We start from the raw sequence: 12,500 nt of genomic DNA, 5'->3' as shown, positions 1-12,500 counted from the left end.
CATATATTGTAAAAAAGGAAAATCTGACGTTAATGAACGAAAGTCCATCCACCAACAAACTTCACCCCCGCAGTTCCCCAGTGACTTGACAGGCAACCGGAAGTGGTTGGTTCTGACAGCTTCGGGCAAGTGAGTGAGTGAGTGAGTGAGTCGCCGTCTTTGCTCGACATGAGGTGGAAGTTTGAGTGTCAGTGACTGTTCTGAAGTCGAAAACACGAAGGTTTTGGGTAGCGAAGGTTTTTATATTATATTTATTTACGCATTGGCAGAGTTGGTGTCAAGTGGTTGAGTAGTGAGATTTAGCCACGTAAATAACCGGACGTCGGCGATCTCACGGTGGGATAATAATTACCAAGGTACTCGCGACAAATAGAGGTGAATGTCATTTTTAATTGATGTATTATCCTTGTCATAGATTAGGTAAGTAAATGTGGTGACCGGAATATTATTGTACGAGGACGTTTACCGAGGAAAAAGGCTGTAGGCTATGACTGGGGATAGATTAAAGCCTGCTGTTTACTTGGACGGTATTTTTGTAAATGACGGAGTTTCAAGAATCATCACATTAACTCGTAATCCAAGCAGGCTTATGAACATGGGGAAACAAAAGCATTTTTTTTTTTAAATCTGCGATTACGAGCAAGTTAATAGTAGCGACAATATTACTTATCGAAATTAAATGTTGCAGTCTTATGAATGATTGACTCCAAAACTGTAGGGTGTTCTATGAATTCGTACTTTTTAAAATTTTGGTAAAAATTTTATAGTTTTGGTAAAAATTTTATCGTATTGACATCAGTTATTTTAAGGGAATATTCTGTGACCTTAATATAAATGGAATTTGAAACCAAACTGCAAGTGTGGCTGTGTTCAGGTGAATGAAAGATATTCGATAAAATCAGTTATAAACCGTTGCAGCATTTAGGCTGTAGCGACAGAGGTTAAATTGAACAAATGATCCTCCGTCAGGGATGATATGATGCAGCCAACTGGTGCGATTGGGGTCCCTGTGGTGACTGACATTATCGAGGAAGAACTCTTTCATTTCGTCTGCAGTTCAAAATGACTACACTGAGAGTGTTGGTGCTATTTAAGCTGTTCTGTATAGTTTTTTTGTAATGAACATGGAGGTATATTTTGCGATTATTATGCAATAAAACATTTATCAGGATATGTTGTTGAATTTTGCTATGGATAGTTAAGAAGGAAGGTTCGTTGGTTATGTTGACAGTACAGGTGTAACTTCATGTTTTAAGTAGACTTAGTGGGCTGTGAAACAGCGAATCTGGTGGTTTTGTGTGTGCGCCTATGGGGTTGCGAGCGTTGTTCATATAAGAGGAGAATATATAACATTAAAACGTGCTTGTATTAATCATAGTTAACGTGCAAGTCAGGTAAGGTGATTAGACTACGGCACTCCACAGAAAAGTGTTCTCATCCTACAACAAACCTAGACTCTGGAAATTATAGGCTCTCTCTCTCTCTCTCTCTCTCTCTCTCTCTCTCTCTCTCTCTCTCTCTCTCTCTCTCTCTCTCTCTTACAAGAATTACTGTAGTTTTGCGGACTGGATTTACTGTACATACTTCATGGGTTAAAATGCTTGTTTTTGGCTGAAATAGGATGTCTTGAACGGATGGATGGTCTAGTATTGAACATGAGTGGTTTTCACTGTGTCAGTCAAGGATGTTTAGTTTATCGTACTGCATTTCGCTATAGACTCCAGCTAGAATTTTAGCCCAAGCTGACTGCTTATAAAACCCTGTTCACACTAGCGGGCACTGCCCGACAGGCAAACACTGTTCCCATAACCCGTTCCACTATACAAAGTGGGAATGTAAGTGGCGGTCAGGAATGGAAGTGAGTAGGTGACAATTAAATAAGCGAACAAACCAGTGAGTCTAATGAGAGCAGTTGAGCTAAACACCAACTAGCATGGTGGTTTGTTTCGCCAACGGTGGTAGCAACTGGCAAGCACAAAAGTTTTACTGATTCCTAGTTTATTAGCATTCTCACTTACCACAGGATTTTCGCATAGTCGTGATGTCCACCAATCTTGTCACCAGCGCACAAACCCCTAAAAGGATTCAGTGGTCAAAAGAAGACACCCTTCGGTTAACTGAGTTGTACCGGCAACATCCCTGCCCCTGGAAGGTCAATCAAAAGTTACTTGTACAAGGATAGAAATGTAAGTGGCTCTGATGGCAATAGACGATGAAATACAAAAGAGACGTCCTAGCATTACCAGAGGGGACATTAAACGGAGACTCGACACCCCGAAATCAACACCAAGAAATGCGACAAGTTGAAAAGTCACACAAGTCAGGAACTGGGACAGACGACATCTAGGCCTACGTGCCAAAATTATGGTGTTTTAGTGGCCTGGCTTTCCTCAGTGATGGTGACATAATCAGAACATCACTGTCAAACTTGGATACTGGCACCCGTGATGCAGGCGAACATTCTGATTTTGAGGTACGTCTCTCTCTCTCTCTCTCTCTCTCTCTCTCTCTCTCTCTCTCTCTCTCTCTCTCTCTCTCTCTAAGAGAAAAGATGATAACGCTGGTGACAGGATGTATGTGGAGATATAAATGAATAAAATTGAGTGAGAGGAGCATGTGACCAGATACTGTAGGAATTCATCTTCCATTATGATCACTTATGACCCTGATGTACAAGTAAGCTACTCGGTTCACTGTCAGGAAAAAAATGTATACATGTAGGTCCATTATATATATATATATATATATATATATTATATATATATATATATATATATATATATATATATATATATATATATATATATATATATACATATACATACTCAACGAGCTTTTACAGTGTTGACAGGCCATGAGGCCTTTTAAAGTCTGGCATTCACTGGAATTTCTACTCTTGTTTTAAGGACGTGGGGTAATATAGTTCCTGTTATTGTTGACGCATAGTTAGCCGACATTCCGATCATTTTTAGGATGGATTACGGAAGTCGAAGCTTGAAAACCTTGTGGGCCCACCAGTACCAACGACTATAAACTTTATAGGACATTCCTTATGGTAAAAATATTCGGCCTATCCGTTCGGAAACTCACAGTTCATATGAGTAATAGCCTTAATAGGCTCATTTTTTAATTAAATGGTAATCATTCGCTCTTTGTCTTAAGAATTTCCCAAAATCGTATGAAAATAAGTTAATCATGGTATCTCGGAAAGCGTCAGTGAAATTGAAGCCTAATTGATTTTCGTGGATAAAATCTTACTTACCAGACAATCGGATATGGATCGTATTTTGGAAATAGCTATTTGAAGCTACGGCCTAATTAGCAAAAATATGCAGTGATGTGTAATGTTCTTAATTGAGGCACTTATCAGAGTAAATCAAAGAAATTTAAAGGGAAACTTAGCTAATCTAGCAGCCTCGTAGATAGAGGCTAGTAAAACGTCATTACTGAAGGCCCTCCCACTCGTCGACACTGTAGTATGACGTTCGTTACTAGACACACCGCCCATATGGGCCTACTTTATGAAAGAAGACTCAGATGTTGGTGGTAGTAGTAACAGTAGTAGCATATGGAATTCATTTATTGTTTCACACACTCAAACACCTACCCTGCATAGGCTACTTTCTCTCTCTCTCTCTCTCTCTCTCTCTCTCTTTTCGATGAGCCATGTTTCTAAGTAGAGTACAGTAGGCCTACAATAAGGGAAGGGGCATCAAATGAGAATACTAATTGTGTAATACAGTTCCATGGAGCAATTCACTGTTCCTTTAACTTGAAGTATGCACCAAGTCTTACAGTAAGTAACACTTAAGTAACACACTGTGAAAACCATTGTCACCCTGGAGTTTCTGTTGCTTCATATTGTCTCCTCAAAAGTTCCGGTTCACGTGTACTTGATTAATCCTGCTAAATGAGTGTAAGATAATGCAGGTGTTCTAACGTTAACTTCCATAATGCATAATCAGTCCCATAATAAATCCACAGTGCTTGGTTGGTACATCACGCTGCAATTTTGTTTTTATTGGCTTGACTCATTTATTGACACTGTTTGTTGTAGGGTTGTTGAGTGGTTACCAGTGAGTCTATGTATTCCCGGTTTTATCTATTTATATATTTTTTATGGATTTTAAGTTATTCATTCTTTCAATTATCAGTTATTTTGATTATTTCATTTACATCGTTTATTATTATATATATATATATATATATATATATATATATATATATATATATATATATATATATATATATATATATATATATATATATTTCATTTAATCTTGACCACATTGTTATGCCGAATGATACTTGTAACTCACAGTCCAAGCACTTGGGCTATGTCCTAAATTTTTATAAAAACTAATCCATTGATTATATATAGTGAACTTTATTGAAATTGAAGGAAATATGAAGTAAAGAAAAACATTGTAATATAAAATTATATAAAAGGATATGATGATGTTTGTTTACGATTAAGCCAGCCTTGTGTGAATCAGGGTCTTGCGCTTCGAGCAGACCATTAGTGAAGAACTTTCGATGGAAATAGAGAAAATAAAATTTCGATAATTATCGCATATCCTACTCAAGGTATTGCTTATTGTACAAGAGGGTCAAATATTTGTGTTTCTGCGATCATTATCATAGTAATGGGAAACCCTATTTATTAAGTCTGATGTCACAGTTTACGTCACAACTAGCCTCTCTCTCTCTTGGTGCTTACTAAATTTAGCTAAGTTTGCCTTTAGATTTCTTTGATTTACTCTGATAAGTGCCTTAATTATCCATGTTAGGAACAATCGTTTGTCACTTTGTTTTTGTTTGTTTTTAATTACTGGCGAGTTGACGTCTGATGGATGGCGTCAGACTTCGTCAGTCAGGTTCGTAACAGCAACCAGTCAGGTTCGTAGCAGCAACGAGCCAGGTTCCGGAGGGCAGAACGACCAATGGTCCAGGGCAGCAGCGAGTCCGTTGGGGTAGCAGCAGCAGGTATCCGTACCTGAGAGTCAGGTTCATAGCAGCAACGAGTCAGGTTGAGGGTAGCAGCAAACCAGCTGGAGTAGCAGCAGCAGGTATCCAGTCAGGTCCTGGCAGCAGAGCAGCGGAGAGTTTCTTGAGGACGAGATGGTTGCCATATCTGTCATGGTCGTCGTTATTTGAGGAAGACGTACGTCAGCAAGTCTCGTCAGCAGAGCAGCGGAGGTTGTTTTTGGCCATGATGGTTGTCTGTCGTGCTTGAGGGCTAGATGGTTGCCGTGTCGGCTCTGTCTTTGTTTTCTGCAGCCTTCCTGTGTTACAGCTTCGTCTGCGGATGTTTATGTAACTCCGACTATTCGTATTTTTCATGTGTTTATTTTACAGATTGTTATTATGCTGACTATTTTGAGTTTCTTGTTTATTATATTTTTGAATGGCTTATTAATTTGCTTTCGTAATGTTTACTGATTTGGTTTTATATGTAGATTTTCCTGACTCTGTTTAATTCTTTATTGTGTTGGTTAATGTCTGTTGAGCTTATCCTTATGATGCTTTTGGTTTTGTTCTGCTCCTCCCTCCTTTGTTTGTCACCTCTCAGTCATTTGCCCAACTGCTTGTAAAGAACCTGTCGATCTCGAAAAGCGAGATCATAATAATCCACATTAGACATCACTGCATATTTTTGCCAAGTAGGCTGTGGGTTCAAATAGCTATTTCCAAAATAAGACCCATATCCAATGCTTTGTGAAGATCTTATCGACGAAAATCCATTAGACACGGCCCTGAAATGCACAGTAGTCATTACTTTCCACGGTTTTAGTTCGTTACCTGTGGGTTTCTCTTTTCTTATGTGGCTGCTCACTCACTTGTCACATTTCAGAATTAGGAAACAGTGACCGCTGCAGCCAGAGTTTTCCGCGGGGGTGGGAGTTGGAGGAGGAGTAGGCATTTACAGTATCTGATCCTCAGCTATAGGCAATGGTAACATATCTTGGACGATGTTTTGAGTTAGGTGACAATGTAAATTTATTTAGAAAATAACAATGATTGCCGTAAGCAACGAACCTTCAGATGTGAAGTAGACATTTAAATTGAATCGGGTGTAAAGTGACTATAATAGCACATATATCTAGTCCAAGTAAATCATACGGGTGGTGGAACTCTCGGTTAAGGAGAGACGGAAAATGCGCACACAACTTATTTAACTAACATGCAAGAATTTCTGACAAAACGGATGGACATATTCAGCTCATTTTTGGTAAATATACGTTAGCCGATTCAATACGTGGGCGCCTCACGCCGCCTACTGAAAGTGCGAATTGATTGTCATAGGGGGGTCAGTTATAGAACTGGAGTCAAACTATCTAATCCAGAGTTCTCAAATATTCGAGAACACGTCAAAAGATGTAAAACAGAAATTGATTATAGAAATTTTAAAATACTTTCCAAAGTCCCCAGTTCTTCGCTTCCTATCTTTAAATCTCTTTTCATTAAACTACTAGTACCAAGATTGAACAACCAAACTACTTCAACAACTCTGTACCTGACGTGAGTTTACCCCGGCCTGGAATTCTTTGTTTATGTCACTCTTCTTTTATACTCCGTACAAACGGTAACGGTCTTCTTAATTTTGTCTTTCTTTTGTATAACTTTTCTTTTTTATATTTTGATTGTAATTTTAAGTCTGAGTCTGATTTTATATTTATATTTTACTTATTCCAGCTTTGATAATGAGACAGATGTCTTGAAACGTAAGCACAAATAAAGGTATGCCGTTATTATGGACGTCTTCCTCTGCCCTTGGTCCTGTTTGCCTCGGTTGATAGCAGCCACCTACTCCTTCACTATATATATATATATATATATATATATATATATATATATATATATATATATATATATATATATATATATATATATATATATATATATATATATATATATAAAGAGGTTATTAGTTCGTTGATAAAGTCATTGTACTGCATTTCACGTTTTAAGAGGATAATATTCTTATAAGGAAAGTGCAGACACTCTGTAGTCTTATAACCGGGCGTGATTTCTAGCAGGTATCATTTTAGACGTAAAAGAGACTTTTCCAGCTTTAAACAATTAGACTGACGGCACTTTCTTGATCCATTAATCTATCCGAATTTGATGCATCAATACATTGATCACAAATGCAACGAAGAGGCATAGACCCTCTTAAAAGGGAAACGGATGCGCTCGCTTAGAATAGCAAGTATTTTTTTCTAAGCTGAGCAGCTTGACGGGAGAGTTTTCTTGAAGAATTTTGCGTCGTCCATCGAAGGCTATCACTTATTCATGGTTAACACTTACCTCGCCGTAACTTGTCCCTCCTGGTCACTTCGTTCGTTGCTTTGGTGAAAGTAACTATTACAGGAAAGTAGCAGATGGTTGATTTATTGCTGCTCTAAAAATCAGAGTTCAAAATAATATGATGTATTAGCGAAAACTTTCAACTTGGTTTGAAAGTCAATTAGAGATTTTCATTGTCCCATAGAAGTTAGGTCATTCAAGGAATTATACCTTTTAGAGATTCATTCATCTAGAATTTATACAAAAACTTTTTTTCTCCTTTAAGGTAGATGATGATATCTGTAAGTAATTAATGTAGATCATTTTTTGTTTACAGAAAAATTTCGCTCGAAAGTCTAAGGCTTAGTCAGGGCGGTTGGCTTCGAGTCGCCTCAAAACATCTAGAAATTGATTGGGTATGAGCCGAGGTCCCGAGGCTGGCATTACTTAAGGCTCTATGTAACGTCCTTTCGTCCCCTATCTGCAACCCCTTTCATTCCTTTTACTGAACCTCCGTTCGTATTCTCTTCCTTCCATCTCCTAACTTTCTTATTTATGCAACCGCTAGGTTTTCCTCCTGTTACACCTTTGAAAACGTTTTATTGTCAGTTTCTGTTTCAGCGCTGGGTGACCTCATTTTAGTGCCTGAATTCTAAATTCCATTCTATTCACTAAAAAAAGTGAATCTTTTGACTCTTGCAAGCCTGCCCACTCAATCCCTTTACCAGAGAACTAAGATTATCCATCAATCAAGCGAAAATATTATGTGGTCCATTGTGGCGAGTCTCTTGTTAATATTTGGTTAATGTTATTTTGTACTTTTGCCTTTATTTTTAGGGGGGGGGTGGGGTGTATGGGAAAGGGGAGGAGCGGTTAAATTAGAATCGCACCCTCAATGACTAGCCTAAGTTTAGACTGCGAGGAGGTCATTTTTAGCAAATTATAATCGCGTAATTATTATTAAAAAAATTACAAGAGAATTATCTAGATACCAGATATTTAAACCATGTTGACTTTGTTTTCGTTTCCAAACATAGATTTAATGTTTGCATAAAACACTAGACGTCCGGTCAATGTCAGTTACTATAACGCAAGTGAGACCTTTTTGAAAACAAGTGGGTAATAAAAATACGTTGTTGCTTCTTAAGGAAACCAGATTGGAGCGAGATGAAAAAAAATACAATAGTTTTTTTATTATTCAGTTTTCATTTGTACCTAACTGAAACGACTTGGCTTGTATCAAAGCGACTTTATAGATGTATCGAAATGACACCAGGAACCAGGGATTAGGAATCAGGAAACAAGACCCAGGAACCATGAACAAGGAACCAATGACTAGGAACCAAGAGCGAGGAATCAGGGACCAGAAATCAGGAACTAGTAACTAGGAACCAGGGACCAGAACCACGAACCAAGAACTAGGGACCAGGAACCAGGGCTGGGAACCAGGAAACAAGAAACAGGAACCAGTGGCAAAGAATCCTGAAACAGGGACCAGAACCAGGAACTGTGGAACAGAACCAGGAACTAGAACCAGGAACCAGGGCTTAAGAACCAGAACCAGGAACGAGGGGATAGAACCAGGAACCAGGAACCAGTGACCAAGAATCCTGAAACAGGGACCAGAACCAGGAACTAGAACCCGGAACCAAGGATTTAAGAACCAGAACCAGGAACAAGGAGATAGAACCAGGGACTAGAAACAAGAACGAGGGGATAGATCCAGGAACCATGGACCAGAACCAGGAACTAGAACCAGGGACCAAGGATCAAGAACCAGAACCTGAAACCAGGGGATAAAACCAGGGACCAGAACCAGGATCGGGAGATAGAACCAGCGACCAGAACCAGAAACCACTGCTGTCGAGACTGAATGCTGTTCAACCTTCACGACAGTTCAGGAATCAACCATTGTAATGGTGAGGTTAATTTTCTCATTATTATTATTTGGTTAATCTTAAAAGTTATTGTTCTGCCAAGAACTCACAGGGTTGATAAGGAGTGTAAAAATATTTACATATATAAAAATTGCATAAATCCTTTTTGCCACAAAAACACTGATGTTAATGAAGGTTTTATGTATATTTATTTCTTACCAGCAAGATGAATCTTAAGATAGAAACAGGTTAATAAAAGTGAATCAGTACTGAAGGCTAAAATTGTCTCCAGAAGTGTTATGTTAAGTCATGCAAAAGTGGATAGGGGCAGGAAATGCATTCTCAGTTCATATTTGAACATATGATATATTTTATATAGGTTACTTAAGACAGAAGAACTTTCTTACGAACCAAGTTCCATTCCTGATCTGAATCTGGTTTGATACTGAATATTAGATATGTCGTGCTGAACATGTTTTACATAGATATTCATTGCGTGGTTCAAGTTTGTTTTGAAAAGCTTTCTGACACTGGTAGCTTGATTAACTACATCCCTTAGTATTTTTTTGTTTTGGAATTTCTGTAGTGTTTTTAAAAGACTCCCAGCACCTCGTTTAGACAGCATCATAATACCGTTATATTTTTTAACTTTACAACTGCTGTCACATTCTACAGCCTAACGCCTTCATTATACATCTGTTATGGAAGTTCATTGACGTTTTATTAATTTAATGGCTTCCTGAGTTAATGATGATGATAATTCTGTGCTATCTTGGCTTTGCACAGGCAATTTACTCTACCCTCAGCAAGCACAACACCTGTCATTCCTTTTACTGTACCTCAGTTAATATTTTCTTTCTTCCACCCTGCTTTCCACCCACTCCTAACGATTCATATTGCAACTGCTGTGAGGTTTTCCTCCTGTTACACCTTTCAGACCTTTTTACTGTCAATTTCCGTTTCAGTGCTGAATGCCCTCATCGGTTCCAAAGCTTGGCCATTGGCCTAGATTCTATGTTCTATTCTGTTCTATTCTATCAGTCCACTCCATAAACTTGCAGCATTATTTGTTCAAGTTTTAAACCTCCAAATACTGTTCTAGGTTTAATCCCTCTGTTAGGGTTTCGGTTAGATTCATCTAACAGTGTACCAACGATTGATTTTTCCATCTCAGGTCTGTGGGTGCTCTGAACTACCAGTTACATTACATCCGCAATAAAGCAGCCTTGAAATTCAGATTGACCTACGACAATATAATGTGTCCAGATACTCCTGAATGGTAAGGCTGTGCCAATCACTTTTTCCCCCAATCTCTGCTTAAGAATCACATGCCATATGTAAAATGGGTCAGAAAATAACGACTATTCAAACGAATATAGGTTAGTATTTGTTTACTCATGAAACTCCTGGGAAAATTGGTCATGATGAGTTCATGATAAAGCTTAGAGACTTCACAGTCATAATGAACAGAACTGATTTGTTGCATGGACTAGAGGGAAATAATTTGTAATTTTAAATTTCAATATTTTTGCCAAGAGCTTCATTTCTCGATTTCCTGAACAAAAAATATAAGGTTGAAATATTTGATTGACCCAAAGTGGTGCTGCTCTTTTGATTTGTGTGGTCTAAGAACAGACTTGAAGAGAATGAATGCAATAAACAGTTTTGTTTGGGAAGTCAAAAGGTCATTGCTACACTTAAGTACAATTCGCAAGAATACAATTTGTTTAAAGACTTGTGTAACCGACTTATATTCAAAATAACAAGTTTTGAGGTGATAATATAAGACAATAATTGTATTAATAACTATAATTGGTTAAACCTTTCGAAAAGTGTGACATCATCTGGCGCGTTTGATAACATTGCATTCAAAAGTCACTTGCACAGAATTCTGTGTTGTGGAAGGAGGTACTTTTCTTGAATTTGTAGCACTGATCTGAGCTCCTTGCAAATGACATTCCAGGTCTTTTTTTTGGGGCGGGGGCGGTGACATGCATGAACGTTTATTAGTTACCTGTTATTAAGCACATCAGTTTAACAATATAGTTTCTAATGGGTTTTCCCCATTTCAATTGGTGTCACTTAAATTCCACACTAAGCTGTGTAAAGTAAGGAGGTACATAGATTAACTCTATCTTATTCAACTCATTAGGGGAAGGTTTAAGCTTATCATTTCTTCAAGTAAACTTTTGCTTTCTACAGAGATTTTATCCTCTGCAGGTTGATTGCTACAGTGATCCTGGGTGAAATCAGACTGCCACACACCCAGTGCCAAAGGACCTCCACTGCATTGCCCACTGACTATACCCACCCCTCTGACTATTGAGGAAAGCAAACCTCACAAGAAGGACTGAGTTTTGAGTTTTGGCAACTTACCACAATCACTGGCTGGTGAAGGCAAGCTAGTGATGGGAACATACCAAACAGAGACCCACACAGCTTCATTCTCTCATAATAGTTCCATAGGATGTCCACCCTTCCCAAAGGCATATGGCCCCTTTAAAAAAAAAAAAAAAAAAAAAAAAAAAAAAAACAGAGTGCTAACCTTGTTGCTACCTGTGGCATTACCTGAGGGGCTCAGTAGCCTTCTCCACTAAGGGTGACAAGAGCCACTGGCATGGATCTCACCTTCTGTGGGTCTAAACCCTTAGCAAAGTCGAGGTGACACTGATATATGAATCAGTGCAGTGCAACAGTAGTACCCAGGTGGCATCCAGCAATTAGTAGAGCTATTAACTGGTAAGCTAATAGCTATGGAAATAACTAATAGGCCTAAACCACAATTACTCCAGCCATGTGCTCACTCATTGTCCCTGAATGAAGTTGTGCTCAGATGCAGTGTTCATGACTTGAGATGTGCCAAGTTGCAAATGCTTAGGCCATGAGACATACGTGATACAGTAGTTTTAACAAGAAAAATGTTAGGGAGAAAACAGATTGACAGACTATAATTGCACTGACTGCTTGTCATGGAAAAAAAAAAAATACAAAGTTTGAAAAAACAACATAATTGTAGGATACAGTTTGTAAACAGTCAGCCAGTGAGAAATAGACAATTAAAAAGAATGATTCAAAGTACTTGGACTTGTCATACTAGCAATGAATACCAACCTTTTAAATAACATAAAAAATGAAGAATTAACAAAATGTTACTGGTCACCCATGAATTTAATGTGTCAAGAAGAAAAATTAAAAGGTGTTATAGGAGTAATAGACCTCCCGAAAGAACTAAAAGATAGAAAACAGGAAGTTAATAGAAATATTTGTGAATCCACCTATAATAAACTTCTTTCAAGCATGTCAACACATAGGATCACTGAGGAGTTGGAATTT

General features: G+C 38.1%; 2 long non-coding RNA genes across 3 annotated transcripts in view; both read left to right on the top strand.

Annotated features, from left to right (window-relative positions):
* Positions 1–12,188, top strand: part of LOC136855356 (uncharacterized) — a 13,738-nt gene extending 1,550 nt beyond the window's left edge. Inside the window, exons 1-5 of one of the 2 annotated variants that reach the window (XR_010857994.1) lie at positions 1–129; positions 970–1,077; positions 7,628–9,209; positions 10,342–10,446; positions 11,388–12,188. The exon at positions 1–129 is cut by the window's left edge and continues 1,550 nt beyond it. This is a non-coding gene — a long non-coding RNA (uncharacterized lncRNA). Of the gene's footprint in view, positions 130–265; positions 1,078–7,627; positions 9,210–10,341; positions 10,447–11,387 lie in introns of those variants that run through there. The other variant, XR_010857993.1, reaches the window with a different exon arrangement.
* Positions 12,189–12,285: 97 nt separating this feature from the next.
* LOC136855355 (uncharacterized) overlaps positions 12,286–12,500 on the top strand; it is a 10,114-nt gene continuing 9,899 nt past the window's right edge. The window contains exon 1 of the long non-coding RNA XR_010857992.1: positions 12,286–12,500. This exon is cut by the window's right edge and continues 138 nt beyond it. This is a non-coding gene — a long non-coding RNA (uncharacterized lncRNA).

The sequence above is a fragment of the Macrobrachium rosenbergii genome, chromosome 31 (genome assembly GCF_040412425.1).
Source record: "Macrobrachium rosenbergii isolate ZJJX-2024 chromosome 31, ASM4041242v1, whole genome shotgun sequence".
Taxonomy (NCBI): domain Eukaryota; kingdom Metazoa; phylum Arthropoda; class Malacostraca; order Decapoda; family Palaemonidae; genus Macrobrachium; species Macrobrachium rosenbergii.
This window is presented reverse-complemented; position numbering and strand designations above follow the sequence as displayed.